The sequence below is a fragment of the Microcebus murinus genome, chromosome 7 (genome assembly GCF_040939455.1).
Source record: "Microcebus murinus isolate Inina chromosome 7, M.murinus_Inina_mat1.0, whole genome shotgun sequence".
Classification (NCBI taxonomy): Eukaryota; Metazoa; Chordata; class Mammalia; order Primates; family Cheirogaleidae; genus Microcebus; species Microcebus murinus.
The window spans coordinates 68,277,158-68,295,832 of NC_134110.1; the positions used below are offsets into that span (position 1 = coordinate 68,277,158).

The 18,675-nt window shown below is 33.1% G+C and overlaps 1 protein-coding gene across 4 annotated transcripts in view; it reads left to right on the top strand.

Annotated features, from left to right (window-relative positions):
• Nucleotides 1-18,675, top strand: part of TRIQK (triple QxxK/R motif containing) — an 89,801-nt gene that overhangs the window by 10,331 nt on the left and 60,795 nt on the right. For 3 of the 4 annotated variants that reach the window (XM_012749628.3, XM_012749630.3, XM_012749626.3), the window contains exon 2: nucleotides 1,354-1,513. The gene's annotated coding sequence lies outside the window, so the exon portion shown is untranslated. Of the gene's footprint in view, nucleotides 1-1,029; nucleotides 1,065-1,353; nucleotides 1,514-18,675 lie in introns of all 4 variants that reach the window. The other variant, XM_076005166.1, reaches the window with a different exon arrangement.

The window sequence follows — 18,675 nt, forward strand, 5'->3', positions numbered from 1 at the left end:
TACTTTAGTATTGTCTGTCCTTTGGTATAGCTGTCCTGGTGGAAGGAAGTGTGGTATATCATTGTGGTTTTGATTTGATTTTTCCCTAATCTCTGATGATATTGAGGAATTTTCATGTGCTTGTTAGCAATTTATATATTTTCATTGGAAAAATGTCTTTTCAAATACTTTGCCCATTTGGATTATTTGACTTTTTGTTGTTGAACTGTGAGAGTTCTTCATATATTCTGGGTACATGACAATTATCATATATATGGTTTGTTAATATTTTCTACCATTCTGTGGATTGTCTTTCACTTTTTTGATCATGTTCTTTAAAGTGTAGAACTTTTATTTTGATGAAGTCTAGTTTATATATTTTTTATTTTGTTGCTTGTCCTTTTGGTGTTGTATCTGAGAAACTGTTGTCTAACTCAAAGTCACAAAGTTTTACTCTTATGTTTTCTTCTAAGTGTTTTATAGTTTTAGCCTTTGCATTTAGTTGATTCATTTTGAGTTAATTTTTATCTATGGAGTGAGGTAAGGGTCCAACTTTATTCTTTTGTAGAACCATTTGTTAAAAAAAGAGATTATCCTTTCATATTATGACTGTTGACTTGGATTATTATCACTATTTAAAAATGGACTAAAATAGCACATTATTTTTGATGATCTGATTAGAATTAGTAAAGTTTGTGTTCTCAAATACTTGGGGTTAATTTTTGAGTTAGTATTATGACTAGATGGTGGTTTGGAATCATTTAAATTTGATAATCTTATCCATATGAGAGCAATTGCAATGAAAAACTATAGATAAATTTAGTGCCTGGCATATAATAGGTATTCAGTAAATATTGAACAAAAATGAATAAATCGTGCATTACTTGATTATTGTTCCTTGTTGGTTTTTAAATGGTCATTTAGAAGGTAACATATGCTTAAAATTTATGATTGAATAAATATAATTGTTTTTATAAGTCGACTGTATACAAATTAAAATAATAGAAAATAATTTCAAATAATCTCTTTATCCTCATATACTTTACAAAGCAGTGGAAGTGGAAGCATGGCCTGTTATTTTTCAGGTAATTGTTTGGGACACATTGGGTCAAACAAATTTAAATAGGCTTTTCTGTGATAGTACTTCTCAGAGCCAATATTATGAAAATGTTCCTTGTTAAAATGGGGCATCATATTCAGTATTTCCCAAATATATTTCGTCATAGAAACTTATTTGCTCTGAATAGGTAATGGAGTTAGCAAACTGAGAAATACTGTTTTGGAAATGCTTTCACTGTGATTTTAGTTTCTGGACAATTAGGGAACTTGAGATCATTCATTTACTATTTCTTTATACTCTATTTTGAATTCTAGTAAGAAAAATCAACCAAGAATATTATTTTTGGTATCTGGAATTGAATTTACCAGGAATGTGAGCACAGTTTCCTCGGTAAAGACTCTGCCTTTGGAAACATTCTGCCCCTTGGCAGCTCTCCAGAGTTCAGACTTGGCAGCATCAAGGACACAGCGCAAGGTGTGTTTATTTGATTTAACATTTGGCAAAAAGTCTTTTGATTTGTGGTTTGTTTTCTTTCGCTTTGTTTTTCTTGTTTTGGGTTGTTTGCTTCTGACAATGAACCTGGGTTCTGAACACAGTTTTTTCTTATGGAAGGAGGAAATGTTTTTACTTGTATCTATTTTGTGATAGTTGGGCAAATCCAAGTAAATGAAGCAAGCTTTATAAAGTTATAAATATATATCTGATTTATTTGTTAAATTGTCTAGTATTAATTGTCTACTAAGATTTGTTGCTATATAAAATGCTTTGTGTCTCTTGGTATTCGGTACATTATTATACTTTGGCACATTGCAATATTTTGGTAATTATATATTGGCTTTAATCATTATCTCTGCATAGTTAGTAATGAATAGATTAAGATTATCTTAAAATATGAGTTAGTCAACATTATTTTTAATAATTTTTGGTTCATTGATATATCCATGGAATTATGGCATAAAATGAGAGAATATGGACCCTCGTTATATCTCTGACCTCATCTTTTACTGTCCTTTCCCACTTCTTATTCTACTCAGAGCTGTTCAGTGGCTCTCCATTTTACTCAAGATAAAAGCTGAATAAAGCTCTTAAATTGGCCTAAATGTATAAGATTTGGCCCTTTGTTATCTCTCTAATTTCATCTTCAACTCTTCTCATCCTCATTCATTTGCTCTAGATATACTGGCTCCCTTATTCTTTGAACATTCCAGGCATTTTCCCATCTCAGGATTTTTGTACTTGCTATTCTTTCTACTGAATTGCTCTTTTCCCCAATATCTGCCTGGCCAATTTCCTTACATTGCTTTGGGTTTTTATTAAAAGGTCACCTTCTAAATGGGGTCTTACCTGACCATTATCCCACACTTTACATGCTTTCGCTGCTAGATAGCATTTATCACTAATAAGCTATATGTTTTATACTTATTTGTCTGGCTTATTGTCATTTTTTCTCACAAAAATATAAGGCATATGAGGTCAGGGATTTTTGTTTGCTCTGTTTTTACCCTGTCTCTAGCAACTAGAGTAGCCCCTGGCTTTTGATGAGTGAATATATGAATGAATGGTTAATTCAGTAAACATTTTTTAAGCACTTAGTATGAGCTGAGCAGTTTGCGAGGCAGTGAAAATCTAGGGTTAAACTACACAGTTCCTGCTTTCAGGAGACCAGTTTAATAAGGGAAATGGATAATTACAGCAGCCATTTTACGACAGTATTATGTTATAATAAGAGCATGAATAGAATGCTATCATCACTGGGAGAAGCAGCATTTAATCAGACTATATTGATGTCATGAAAGGTTTCCTGAAAAAGTAACCCTCTGTATCAGTCAGATTAGCCTAGGTTATGCTATAGGAACAAACAAGCCCAAATCTTGATGTTAACCAGTGTTTATTTGTCACACAAACTGTATGCCCAAATGAGTTGGTAGGAAAACTTATAGACCCAAGACAAGAAGACTTTTACTGGATGTAATTCCACGATCACTTCAGCACTGGGAAAGGAGAATGGCTCATTATGCACTGGCATTTAAAGCTTCATTGGTCAAAGCAAATTGCTTAATTTCAAATGGGGGACTATGAAGTGCAATACTGCCTTCTACCCAGAGAGAAAGAGGAATTATAAGATTAATGAGTTGAATTAATGATTTCCATACTTCTCTACTGATTTAAAGGGGGAGGATAAGGTATTCAGGTAAGGAAGTATTTAAAAGCATTTTCAGAGAAAGGAATAGAATGAGCAAAGACAATAAACTGTTATATACAATGATACTTTCAGAGAATTGTATGTAATTCAAAAGAGTTGGGTTCCAGCTTTATCCAGGATAATACAAGAGGTGCTATATCACCATTGTTTTTTGTGGCTGAATAGAACTCCATGGTGTTCATACACCACATTTTGTTAATCCACTCATGTATGGATTGGGTACCTGGGTTGTTTTCACCTCTTTGCAATTGTGAATTGTGCTGCTATAAACATTTGAGTGCAGATGTCTTTTTTATAGACTGTCTTGTTCTTTTGGTTATATGCCCAGTAATGGGATTGTTGGGTCAAATGGTAGTTCTACTTGTAGCTGTTTGAGGTATCTGCATATTACCTTCCACAGAGATTGTACTAGTGAAATATCACAAGAGTGGATAAAAAAGCACCATATGTACTCACCATCAAATTGGTATTAACTGATCAACACTTAAGTGCACATATAGTAATAACATTCATCGGGTTTCAGGCAGATGGAAGTGGGGAGAGGGGATGGGTATATATACACACCTAATGGTTCAGTGCGCATGGTCTGGGGGATGGACACACTTGAAGCTCTGACTGGGTAGTACAAAGGCAATATACACAACCTAAACATTTGTACCCCTGTAATACGCTGAAATAAAAAATTAAAAATATAAAATAAAAATAAAAAGTATAGAGCTAAAAATAAATAGTTGGAGCACAGTGTGTGTATGTAAGATAAAGACAGGTAAAAAGATTGGAGAGAAAACAGGGAGACTATGGGGTTAGATCCTAAAGGAGACAGGGAAACATTGAATGATAGACATCAGGAGAATTTCTTGATTAAATGTAAATCATGAGAGATTATTCTTGAAGCAGTATGGGAATGGATTTGAGGGGAGAATGACTGGAAATAACAAGATCTATTTTGATACTAATGCAGGAATGCAGGTTGAGGCCCCAGATGGAGGCAATGACAGAGGAGATAGAAATGAGGGGAGCTACATGTAAAAAGACAGGGAAATTGCATATGGGTCTAGTCTGAGTACAGAGGAACTCTTTGCAGGAGACAGGACACTTACTTTACTGAGATCAAAGTATAGGTACTAATGCAGACAGTGTTCATGTCTGTGGATGTGTGTATGGATTTGTGTGTATGGTGTGTGTTGTTGTGTGTGAGAGAGGGAGTTAGAGCAAGTTTGTAAAGGGAGTGATTCTTAACTGATGGCCTGTATTTTCTTGGTGATTTGGGAAATAAGCTCATGATCACAGACTAAAATAAAAGTGGATGGGGAACTTGAGGAGAGTTATGTAAATTGGAATGTCTACTGAGTCAAATAGGAGATATAGCAGATTTGGGGGACAGGGATTATTGGGCAGTGGTATGTGCTTGTAAAAAACTAGATTACACATTATACTGCAAAAATTGCTTTGGGAAGCTCAGTTGCTTTTTCCTTAAATTGTTTAAAATTCAGTAATAATCTGAAAATACATACCTTTTAAGAATTTTTATGTGCTGTTTCCATTAGAAGGGCTCATGAGATGCAGTCTAGCCCCTGGCCAAGAATCTTGATTAATGTGATAATAAAATCCCTATCGTTTCATAACAGGGGAAAATTTTCTAAAACTAGTGAAGTAATTATCTAGTACTTTTATAAAATCATTTTTTATAATAGACTTTTAAAAAAGACTTTTTAAAGAGCAGTTTTAGGTTCACAGTAAAATTTAGAGGAAAGTACAGATATTTCCCATATACCTCCTACTCTGACACATGCATAGCCTCCCCAATTACTAACATCCCCTGCCAGAGTAGTACATTTATTACAACTGATGAAGCTACATTGCCATCGTGAACACCCAAAGTCCATAGTTTACATAACATTAGAGTTCACTCTTGGTGTTGTGTATTCCATGGATTTGGACAAATGTATAATGACATGTATTATAGTGTCATGTAGAGTATTTTTACTGCCCCAAAAGTCTTTTGTGTTCTATTCATTGTTCCTCTGTCTCTGAAACCCCAGCAACCACTGATCTTTTTATTGTCTCCACAGTTTTGCCTTTTTCAAAGTGTTATATAGTTGGAATCATACAGTATGCAGCCTTTTCAGACTGGTTTCTTTCACTTAGTAATATGCATTTAAGTTTCTACCATATCTTTTCACATCTTGATAGCTCATTTCTTTTTAGCACTGAATTATATTCTGTTATTTGCAGGTACCATAGTTTATCCATTCATCTATTGATGGATATTTTGGTTACTTCCAGGTTTTGAAAATTATGAATAAAGCTTCCATAAACACCTATGTGCAGGTTTTTGTGTATACATAAGTTTTCAGGATCTTTGGGTAACTACCAAAGAGTGCAATTACTGGATCATATGGTAAGAATATGGTTCATTTTATAAGAAACTGCCAAACTGTCTTCCATAGTGCCTATATAATTTTGCATTTCCACCAGCGGTGAATAAAAACTCCTGTTGCTCTACATCCTAGCCAGCATTTGATGTTGTCAATGTTCTGGATTATGGCCATTCTATTACTAATAGGTGTGTAGTGCTATCTCAGTGGCATTTTAATTTCCCTGATGACATATGATATGGGACATTTTTTATATGCTATTTTCCATTGGTATGTCTTAATATCTACCATATTTGTAACTGCTTTATATTTGTCGCCCTTGTCTTTGTTCCTATTTTTGTCTTCCATTCTTTATCTGCCTTTTGAAATTTTAATCAAGCATGTATACAATTTCATTTTCTCACCATTCTTAGAATAGTAATTATACTTCTTTTTTTACTTTTTTGGTGATTGCCCTAGAATTTTCATTGTACATTTGCAACTAATCCAACTCCACATTCAAATAACATTATTTGATAACACTGGTAGTGTGAGGTCTCTTAGACACAATAACCCTCCTTCCTCCCTTTTGTCCCTTGTATCATTGCTATCATTTCTACATAATTATACATAAGATTATATATTAACATAATATACCTAAATAAGCTTACAGAATTAAATACATTTTGCTACTATTATTTTGAACAAACTGTTAATCTGTTAGATCAATTACAAATAAGAAAAATAGATGTTTTTATTTTATCTTCAATTATTTTTTCTTTGATGCTCCTGCTTGCTTTTTGTAGATCTAAGTTTCTGACTTACAGTATTTTCCTTTTCTCTAAAGAACTTTTAATATTTCTTGTAAGTTGTGACTATTGGTAACAAATTCTTTCAATTTTGTTTTTCTGAGAATGTATTTTTAATTCACTTTTGAAGGATAATTTTGCAGGATACAGAATTCTAGGTTGGTAGGGTTTTTTTCTCTCAGTACTTTAAATATTTCACTTCACTCTCTTCTTGTTTACATGGTTTCTGAGGAGAAGTCAGATGTAATTCTTATCTATGTTCCTCTATTGGTTCCTCTATTTCAGGACTTTTTCTTTATCTGTGATTTTCTATAATTTGAAAATGATATGCCAGGTATAGTATTTTTGAGCATTTATCGTCTTTAGTGTTCTCTTAGCTTCTTGGATCTCTGGTTTGGTGCCTGCCATTAATATAGGGAAATTCTTAGTCATTATTGTTTTCTTAATAAATATTTCTGTTCCTTTCTCTCTTATTCTTCTGATATTCATAGTATACTTCTGTTACACTTTTTATAATTGTCCCCCAATCCTTGGATATTCTGTTTTGTTTTTCTTTTCTTTTTCAATCTTTTTTATCATTTTTTTTATTTTCAGAAGATTCTATTGATTTTTCATGAAGCTCAGAGATTCTTTGCTTGGCCAGAGTTCAATTTACAAATAAATTTATCCAAGGCATTCTTCATTTCTGATAACAGTGTTTTTGATCACTAACATTTCTTTTTAGTTCTCTCCCAGGATTTTTATCTCTGCTTATATTGTCCATCTGTTCTTGCATGCTGTCTACTTTATGCATTAGAGCCCTTAGCCTCTTAATCATACTTGTTTTAAATCCCAAGTCTGATAATTCCAGCATCTTTGCTATGTTTGGTTCTGATGCTTGCTTGTCTCTTCAAATTGTGTTTTTCTTTCTTTTTTTTAGTTTTTTTGCCTTTTAGTATGTCTTGTAATTTTTTCTCATTATCCAGATATGATGTACTAGGTAAAAAGAACTGCTATCAATGGGCCTTTAGTGATGGTGGTAAGGTGTGGAGGTGGGGGTAGAATGTTCTATAGTTCTATAATTAGGTCTCCATCTTTTATTGAACATTTGGTTTTGGAGTGTCAATTTCACAAGTCTTTCTCAGGTTTTTTTTTTTTCCTTCCCCTTTAAGTGGGACAGGATGGCATGGGTGGCCTGGAGTTGGATATTTCCCTTCTTTTATGTGGAAGGCTAGAGCTGATTGCAGTTGGATATTTCTCTTCCCCCAGATCAGTTATGTTCTGATAGTACCTGGCAGATTAGGCTCTGATTAACTAGTTTCTCTCTGAGGGCAGGCCTTGTTAAGAGTGCTTTGGTATATTTAAAAATGTTTCCTTTTTTCCTTCTTCTGATGGAAGCAAGAGGGGTTTTTTTCTCAGGTAACTACTGTGAGAACCTGGTTGAGCTCCTGGAGGAGAAACATAAGTGTCAGTGTACCTCTCTTACTGGGTTCCCTTGGAGTTTTTAATCTTATACTTGCCCATGCTGAGCCTCCAGCAATTTGCCAATTACGGTTTGAGTTTTTCTACCCCAGAACTGGTTCCTGTAGTGCTTTGTACTCATGCTCTGGTAAGCTGTGTCTTTTTGTATTTGCTGCTCTGTCTCTCCAGTCTTGGGGACAGCATTTTGCTTTGTGTCTGACCTTTCTTAATCCAAGAAGAGGTATTGATTTTTCAGTCTGTTCAACTTTTTACTTGCTGTAAGGATGGAGTAGTGACTTCCAAGCTCTTCACTTACAGAAATGGAAACCAGAAGTCTATGATAGACTTTTTAGTGAGGTAATACAGTTGGTCCTCAATATCAAAGAGTTTTGTATCCATGAATTCAAACAACTGCAGATTGAAAAAATTTGGGAAAAAAGCAGTAAAAATAAGAGTACAACAATAAAAAATACAAATACAAACAATATAGTAAAACAATTATTTACATAGCTATTACATTGTATTAGGTGTTACTATTATAACCAATCTAGAGATGATTTAAAATAAACAGGAAGATGTGCATAGGTTATATACAAATACTATGCCATTTTATTTAAGGGACTTGAGCATCTGTGGATCCTGGTATCCAAGGAGGTAATGTAACCAATCACCCATGGATACCAAGGGAGGACTGAATAATGTTGTGATGAAGTTTAATTTTCAAAAAGAAAATAGAAAAGTGTGGAATATTTATGATATTTTTCTTAAAGCATTTTCAAAGATGCTGTTTGGAATGTACCATAATTTAAGGGGTTTTCTAAAATTGTTTTTCTTGTCATTATGCATTAGACCAAGGGTTATTTTAAATATTTGAGATGCTAAATTTATCATTTTAAGTTAAAGGTTTGAGTCCTCAGAACCAGTTTTATCCAAATTCAGGCTACTGCTCTACTAGGAGGAACAGTATTGACCTGCACAGTACATGTGGTAGATTATGAAAAATTGTGACTTACAGACTAAGTAGAAATAACATTAAGAGTTTATAGCTCCTAAAGAGAGAATAAGGAAGAGTTGGTGGAAGTGTTTACCTGAGAAATTTCTTTTCTTAAATCGGAGGAGGATTTGGGACTTCACACAACAATTAGAGTTTAAGTTGACAGCTTTAAAAATGAGGACTAATGTGTAAGCCTTTTTTTGTTCAGAAGCTTTCCATTTTAGATAGTAAATATTTTTGAGTATCCATTATGTACATATACTGAGCATGTAACTGATACTCTATTAATGCAGAATTTCTAATGCTTATTACAAATAAGAGAACATACATAATGTGGCATTTTTAAAGTTATCCAGATATACTTTTATGGAAGTTATTAATACTTAGCTGATAATAGAAGGTAGTTAGGAGATCAAATAATATAAATTGTACAATTTATATGTCATTAAGTTGCTATAGGTTTAGTACATTCTGAAACCATTACTACATTTTAAGAACCTTAAATATAATGGAACTCATTGATTTTGAATGAATGTGAGGTCATCAAGTTCAGGTTGTATTTTGGTCTAAAACACTCTTTGGGTTGTGCAGTGCCTCAACAGTAATTGACTAAACCAGTATGATGTGACGATACTAATAACATTTATTGAGCACCTACTATGTGAGAAGCACTCTTATGAATTATTTACTTAATTTAACCATTACAACAGTTATATGAAGACAGGTATTCTTACTGTACCCATTTTAAGAATAGAAGATGTGTTTACCTTAGTTAACAGCTAAAAGGGGACAAAAACAGAAAGGAAACTAAGTAGGGAAGAGTTAATCTACACTTTCTCAGGCTAATAGTCTCATAAAAGAGATATAGTTTATAATAATATTTTAAAATTCAAAGAATTTTTAATTAAGTTTATAATAATTGAACATCAAATTGAATGTTTTAAGTTAACATAATTGTCTGAGAATATTTATTCAAAAATCTGTATTAAGTATGTGTTATATACTATGCACCAGACAGTGCCTTTATTGTTTGAGGTTCTTTGGTGTACAAAACAAAGATTCCTGTTTTGGTGGTGCTGTATTCTAGTCGAGGGAAGTCACAAAATAAACAGTAGGCTAAATTTAATATGAAAAAAGCTTTCTTAATATTTTTAAAGTAACAGTTGATAGGTACAAGGTAAAATAACTTTTTGGTTGCAATACCAATAATCTAATTGTTCATATCACTTTGTAGTGTCTACATCAAATCATGAAAATGATGAATGTAAAAATGAAAATGATTGCTGTAAAATGGTTATTTATTTTAAATAATTAATTTGAGATTAAATATTGTTGACCATTACTGTGGAGAATCTCTCCTCCTCTCTCCTTACATACTGAAGATCCAGCATTCCAAAGAAGCAATTAAATGTCATTTGCCAATTGTAAAGGCATTTTATTTTCTATAATCATGAGCCAAGGTGGTCTGTAGCTAAAATAGAATGAAAGTGAATAAAAAAATAAAGGTTCTAAGATATATTTTTCCTATGAAGGACACATTTAAGCAGTCTTTATACCTTAACTGCAAATGCTCATGATTAAAGATTCAATTTTTTTTGTTTGTAATATATTGGTGTATTTTTATGTGTGTATAAGAAAAAGAAGAGAGAGTGAATATGAAAATGAGAATGAATTGTGTCAGGACTCCCTGTGTGTCTTTTTTCAGTAGTTTTTCAGAATCCTACCACTGTAATTCAGGAAATTGACTAAACATTTATATATATTGTTAAAATAGAAGATACCATTTTTCTCTGTCTTATGTTTCTTCTACTGTCCCTCAAGCAATCTCAGTATTACTATACTGAATATTCCTTTATGTAGGTGTATCCAGCATATCACTCTGAACTGCTCTATTTGGTAGGCCGTCTTACATTAATTCTTTCTTGTGAATTCTTTAAAGAGTTAAATAATGGCTATGGTTTATGGACTTCATTATTGAAGTAGTAATGATGTGCTACAGTGAAAAATTAAAATGTTCAATCACAAGGTCATTAACAAAGAGTGAAAAATAATTAAGGGCAAAAGAAGAAAGAAGGCTTTAAGATAAAATCCAAACTCAACTCAAGTATAAAAAGAGCACTGTATTGACAGAGGCATAGGAAGGATTTTTGCATTGGATAGGATCTGTGTTAAAGAAAAATTCTAGTTCTGTTGGTAACAAGATTTTTGTACTAGACGAGATAACATGGAAGTCTTTAGAACAGGCTTTAAAAATATTTTAGGAAAAGTAGAGGTAACAAAAGTGACACACATAGTTAAAAAGTAAACAGTAGGGAGTCTGGCCCATTAAGGAGAAACATGGTCCAATCAGAGGTTATTATGGCCAATAATGTGAAAAGGTTGGAAAATTACAATTTTTTTAAAATTAATTGCTATAGGCAGTTTATTCATGGAATAAAATTTCTTTATTTTCCCCAAATCCCATTTTCTGATCTGAGCTAAACAGGCAAGTTCAAAGACAGGGACTCAGAATAGTTCATAGCCTTTTTACTACGTTCATTTTTAAATGCCTTATTTGAAAGGGAATGTCCTGGTTTATGATTTTCATATTTTTTCCCTTTTAGAAAGAGGCAGATGGTATGAAAACTGGACTCCCTTATTTAAAGGGAATGTTGATATTTATAACCAAGCTTATCTCCAGCAAGATTTGTTTTTTGCAGCTGTTCCAGGTTGGAAAAAAATATTATATTAAAGCTCTGGCTTGTTTTTCTTTCCATATTTAGGGGGGGAAATCTTCAAAATGTGAAAAAGTGATGTTTGATTTTATACATGAATGCAATGTAAACTGTGATTTTTTCGTCTATATGTGAATTTTCTGTTTGTATGCTGTGATATTACTCTTTTTGTTTCACTGATCTATTTCCTAGACACATCACACTTGAAAAATAATTTACTCATCATTTTCTATATCTCATCAAAGTATTCTAGGAAATGTAGTAGATTTTCATTAAGAGTTAGCCTATGTTATTAAGTAAGCTGCTTTCTAATTTTCCATTTTGATATTTTAGTCTGTTTTATTTCTTCCCAAAGCATTTTTATCATTGAGGAATTAGCTATTTTTTTTAGTTCTTATATTATTTTTTATAAAATATTTTTATTTTTATTTTCTATTATTTGCTTCTATTTTTAATTATAAATGCTGCTTTTTTTCTGGACATATTTTAGATACTTTCTTTTATAATTTATTTGAAAATTAACTGTTTTATACTCTAAACTTAATACATAGAGCTATGTCTTTGGGCACATATTAATACTAGAATGAAGATCCATGCCTGCACATGTATGTAATCTTTGAACAAATGAGTATCTGTATATGCCCCCACACATATATAATATTCCACAAAGAAGAGTGTTTTTATAATAAATACATTGATTTATTGTGAATAAATGCATCAATTATTGATTATTGTGGAGGTAATTTACAAAGTATACTTGTCAAATTAAAGCAATGCCCACTATTTATCTAGGGATTACTTTCTTGAATATAAAGCACTATGCAAATTGTTATTATGTCATACTTATATATATATTTTTAATAGTGAAGCCAAAACATCTTCTTAAAAGTTTCTGTTGCTTTTCTATACCTCTCTATCAATATTCATAGTTTAACCATTTACTGTGACATTGTGAAGACCAGCATATTGCTTAACTCTATGAAAACAATCATTTTTAATAGCAAACAATTTAATTATCTCTAGAGAAATTTCTTGCTGTTTCCTGAATAAACCTTAAATTTCAATCTTCAGGTTGCAAAATAAAGGATCTTTCTTTTTCTCTTTAATTACACAGAACATGAATACTTTTAGTAGATTTTTTTAGTTCAGTCTATTCACATCTTCTTTTATCCTTTCTTTATTCTTTAAAATTATATTCACAGTTAGATGTGTTAAGAGTATGGGAACTCTTTGTTTGTGTATCACCTCTCTCTTTCTTTTTATAAGTAATGCTTTTCACCATAGTATAATATTTCATTACACAAATGCCATTCTTATTACCTCTGTGAGTTAAAAAAAAATCTAAATGGAATTCTTAAAATTCAACAACAAATTGACATGAAGCAATTAGCGAAAGCTTCTAGCATTCTATTACTCTGTGCACTCACCATATAATAAAGCAAGTGATTCTGCAATTAGGTATGAAACCATGCAAATAAAAATGTCTCACATATCTATGCCTGCTTTTGTTATTGCTGCCTGTTTATCTTTTGTAATAGATATATGAGTGAGCCTTAAAAGACCATGTGACCTGGGGTGGTTTATTTATATTCATTTTTCTACTTCTTTATCTAGGGGATCCCAATTATGTATTATATTTCTCAAATTCTTTGAAAATAATAAAGATGAAAGGGTGTTCTTTCAATCAATATCTTGTATATCTAGATGGGACAAGACTTCAGATAGAAAGAGCTAGAGCACAAATAAAAATTTTTTTTTTATTATATGATATGGCTGAAGAAGATGCTATATTTAGTCATATAAATATAGAAGTAATAGTGTGTTAAAAAGCAGTGAAATAAAATATATTTATAAACTATATTAAAATAATTGGATTTTTGACTCAGAAAGCACTTATGTATTTCCTGCACTTGCAGCTTTTCATTATAAACATCAGTGATCATTATTCTGTTAGTTCACTGGGGTAAATAGCAAACTTCTGACAATCACTCTCTCAGAAATATTCTCCTTTAGTGCCCAATTCAAAGGCAAAATGTTAGCTTATCTGCAGGATTTGATCAAAACTGGTCCTATCTAGCAATGGAGAATTTTTCAAGGGTCAAATCTCTTTTGCTTTGAATCTTTCTGACTTCTCTGACTTTGACTTCGAGACCAGGATTTAAAGTGCTCATGTCATTGGCTCATTCCCACTTGAATAATATACCTGCTTTAAAGTCAACTAATATTGGCCCTTAATTATATATGTGAAGTCCCTTTTGCCATTTAATGTAATAATCACAAAAATGATATCATCATAGTCACAAGTTCCACCCATACTCCAGGAGGGGAGATTATACAAGGGTGACAGTCATTGGCGGTCGTCTTAGAATTCTGCCTACCATATTTGATAGAGTGAATGCCTATCAATATGAATGTATGGATAACTTTTAATTGAATATGTGCTCCAGGATCATTTTGTTATTTTTATAGTTAATTCCAGTTCTTTCTTACTTTACTCACTCAACGTTTTTGTATTTGCATTGACATTCCACTACTTGTATTTCTACTGCTGTTATACTTTTCATGTAGGTTGAGAATAGGATAGATATTGGGAGCTTACATGTTGAAGTTTCTATTCTTAATGAGCAGTTTATGAATTCCTGGGAGAGTTATTTGGGTCCACATTGGACATTCAAAACTGTTTTGAGAAAGCACAAAGTATTTCAGCTAATTGCAAAAACAAAAACAAAAAACAGTGATATATTTTGGAATTGATGGAAGAGAAATAGAGTAATGGATTATTTTATCATATATTCCCAAGACAAAAGAGTCTGAAGCACAGCTTAAGCTTAGGTGCAATACGTAGGGGGACAAGAGTGAAGGAGAAATAGAAGAAAGGAAAATAGTAGATGAGGAAAACAAATATAATTGGTTATTAAGCTGGCCACAGCTGCATGAGAAAACAAAGACCCTTGCTTAGTCATGTGGGGCATCTCCAGATAGGCTGCACAGAACCAATCAATTACATCAAGGAAGGGAAAGAGATTTATCTGTCATCTTCCTATGTCTTGTTTCTCACATTGGTTGAAGCTCACCTCATGATATGTTGCTATCTCTGTACTTTTAGACTGTGACCCCTGACTCCTGTGGACACATGTTGCAGAAGTCAGATGCCACAGTGTATGCTATGGGGCTTCATTGGAATGTGGAAGTGGAGGGAGAAACTGAGCTGCTATGAGTCAAGGTGTAGGTATTGCTATAAATGTGGAAATGGTGATGGAGCTGTACCTTCACCTTCACTCCCAGGGAAAAGCATGTCAACAAGTGGTATTGGAAAATGAGTTGAAGTTAGTGGCTGGTGCTGTCCATTAGACAAATGAGTGAGGAATCTGGGAAGTGAATCTGGAGAGATGTATAAATGGAGTTCAACATAGGATGATGTGTAATGATTACATTGGCTAATTTCTTTAAAGATTATTTATTATATGTAAATATACTATTGACATTACTTAGGCTACAACTGGTATTCATTATCTATTAATTTTATTTATTTTAAATTTGTTTTCATTGGCATATAGTAATTGTACATATTTATGGGGTACAGAGCAGTGTTTCAATACATGTAAACATAGTGTAAAAATCAAATCAGGGTATTTAGCATATTCATCTCCTCATACATTTATAATTTCTTTGTGGTGAAAACATTCAAAAATCTTCTCTTCTAGCTATTTTAAAATTTATAATACAATATTGTTAACCTTAGTCATCCTACTGTGCAATAGAACACCAGAACTTATTCCTTCTATTTAAGTATAACTTTTTACCATTGGCAAAACTCCCTATACCCTAACTTGTAACCCTAACCCTAACCTTAACATTGACCCTCTCCAGCCTCTGATGGCCACTGTTCTATGCTGTACTTCTATGAGATTAACTTCTTTGGATTCTACACATGAGTGAGATCATGTTTTGTTTGTCTTTGTGTTCTTGGCTTATTTCACTTGACACTATGTCCTCCATAATGTCCTTCATCTGTGTTGCCATGAATGGCAGGACTTTATTTTTTATGGCTGAGTAGTATTCTGTTGTGTATATATGCCACATTCTTTACCCATTCATCTATTGGATACCTGCGTTGATTCCATCCCTTGGCTATTTTGAGTAGTACTACAATTAATATGGGAATCTAGATATACCTTTGACATACTGATTTCATTTCCTTGGGATACATACACCCAGTAGTGGGATTCCTGCATCATATAGTAGTTCTATTTTTAATTTTTTGAAAAACCTCCATGCTGTTTTCCTTAATGGCTTTACTAATTCACATTTCCACAAACAGTGTATAATAGTAGCTATTTCTACAAATCCATGCCAGCATTTGTTTAGTTATCTCTTTGATAATAGCCATCTTAATAGATGTGAGGCGATATTGTAGTTTTGATTTGTATTTCCCTAATGATTAGTGATGCTGAATATTTTTATGTACCTGTTGGCCATTTATTTGTATGGCTTTCTTTGAGAAATGTCTATTTAGATCTTTTGCCCATTTTAAATCAGATTATTTATTTATTTATTTGCTATTGAGTTGTATGACTTCCTTATATATTCTGAATATTAATGTCTTGTCAAATACATAGTTTGCAAATATTTTCTCCCATTATGTAAGTTATCTCTTCATTCTATTGATTGTTTCCTTTGCTATGAGGAAGCATTTTATTTTGATTTAATTCCATTTGTCTTTTTTTTGTTGTTGTTGCCTGGGCTTTTAGAATCTTACATGAAAAATTCTTGTTCTATCCAATGTCATGTAGTGTTTTCTTCTATTATTTTATCATTTCAGGTTTTACATGTAAGTCTTTAATCCATTTTAAATTGATATTTATGTATGGTGAGAGATAGGAATCTAGCTTCATTCTTCTGCATGTGAATGCCTAGTTTCTCAGTATGATTTATTGAAGAGACTGTCCTTTTTCCATTTTGTGTTCTTGGCACCTTTGTTGAAAATCAGTTGGCTGTAAGTGTGTAGATTTATTTCTGTGTTCTTTTTCTGTTCCATTGGTCCTTAAAACTTTTAAAATGCCAATACCATGTTGTTTTGGTTACTATAGCTTTGTAGTCTATTTGAAGTCAGGTAATATGATAGCTTGACTTTTTATTTATTTTTTTCTTTTTCTTTTTTTTTTATTTCGGCATATTATGGGGGTACAGATTTTAAGGTTTCAATAAATGCCCATTTCCTCCCCTCCCCCCACAAGTCTGAGTCTCCGGCATGACCATCCCCCAGATGGTGCACATCTCACTCATTATATATGTATATACCCACCCCCCTCCCCCCCTGCCCAATACCCTATTACTGTAGTACCTATGTGACCACTTAGGTGCTGTTCAGTTAATATCAATTTGCTGGTGAGTATATGTGGTGCTTGTTTTTCCATTCCTGTGAAACTTCACTTAATAGTATGGGTTCCAGCTCTAACCATGAATATATAAGATGTGCTATATCACCATTGTTTCTTAGAGCTGAATAGTACTCCATGGTATACATATACCATATTTTATTAATCCATTCTTGGATTGATGGGCACTTGGGCTGTTTCCACAGCCTTGCAATTATGAATTGTGCTGCTATAAACATTCAAGTGCAGGTGTCTTTTTTGTAGAGTGTCATTGGATCTTTTGGGTAGATGCCCAGCAATGGGATTGCTGGATCAAATGGTAGATTCACTTGTATCGCTTTAAGGTATCTCCATATTGCTTTCCACAGAGGTTGAACTAATTTGCAGTCCCACCAGCAGTGTAGGAGTATAGAATTTTTTTATTTCCATCTTGATTTCTTCATTTATGAAGTAATCATTTAGTAGGAGGTTGTTTAATTTCCACGTTTTTGTGTAGAAATGTGAGTTTCTGTTATGGTTGATTTCTAGTTTTATTCCACTGTGATCTGAGAAGGTACATGGTATGATTTCTATTTTTTTAAATTTCTTGAGATTTACTTTGTGTCCTAGGATATGGTCAATCTTAGAGAATGTCCTGTGAGCTGATGAGAAGAACGTATATTCAGTGGATTTTGGGTAGAATGTCCTGTAGATGTCAGTCAGACCCAGTTGTTCCAAGGTTTTGTTTAAGTCCATTATTTCTTTATTAATTTTCTGTTTGGAGGATCTGTCTTGTGCCGTCAGTGGGGTGTTGAAATCTCCAGTGATTATGGAGTTGCTACTAATCCATTTGCTTAGATCCAGTAAGGTTTGCTTTATGAAACTGGGTGCACCTAAGTTGGGTGCATATATATTTAAAATTGTTATCTCTTCTTGAAGTGTGCCCTTCACCATTATATAATGACCCTCTTTGTCTTTCACTACTTTTTTGTTGGTTTAAAAACTAAATCGTCTGAAATTAGAACTGCCACGCCAGCCTTCTTTTGGCTACCACTTGCCTGGAATACTGATCTCTACCCTTTTACTTTTAGTCTATATGCATCCTTGCAGGTTAGATGTGTTTCCTAAAGACAGCATATACTTGGCCTGTATTTTCTTATCCATTCAGCCAGCCTATGTCTCTTGAGTGGAGAGTTTAAGCCATTCACATTTATTGAGAGAACTGATAGGTAAGGTAGATTACTGTTCATTCTGTTGGGTTGGATGTTGTTGCTTTGATTTCTCTCTTGAGCCATTGTATTATCTGGCCTTTAATCTTTGGGTTTTGGTTGTTTTTATATTCGTGAGTTTTTATTATGGTGTTCCATGTGTAACACTGTTTTGAGTACTTTTTGTAGGGCTGGTCTTGTCTTGGTGAATTCTCTGAGACTTTTCTTGTCTGAGAATGTCTTTATTTCTCCTTCATATATGAAGCTTAGTTTTGCAGGGAGTAAGATTCTAGGCTGGGCATTGTTTTCTTTCAGAAGAGTGAGAATGGGGCCCCAGTCTCTCCTTGCTTGTGAAGTCTCATTAGAGAAGTCTGGTGTTATTCGAATTGGCTTTCCCTTGTATGTCACTTGCTTCTTTCGTCTTACAGCTGTTAGAAGGGCCTCTTTAGTTGATAGTTTGGTCAGTCTGATGACTGCATGTCGTGACGTCTTCCTGTTTGCATTGAATCTCCCAGGGGTCCTCTGAGCTTCTTGAACTTGTATATCGAGATTTT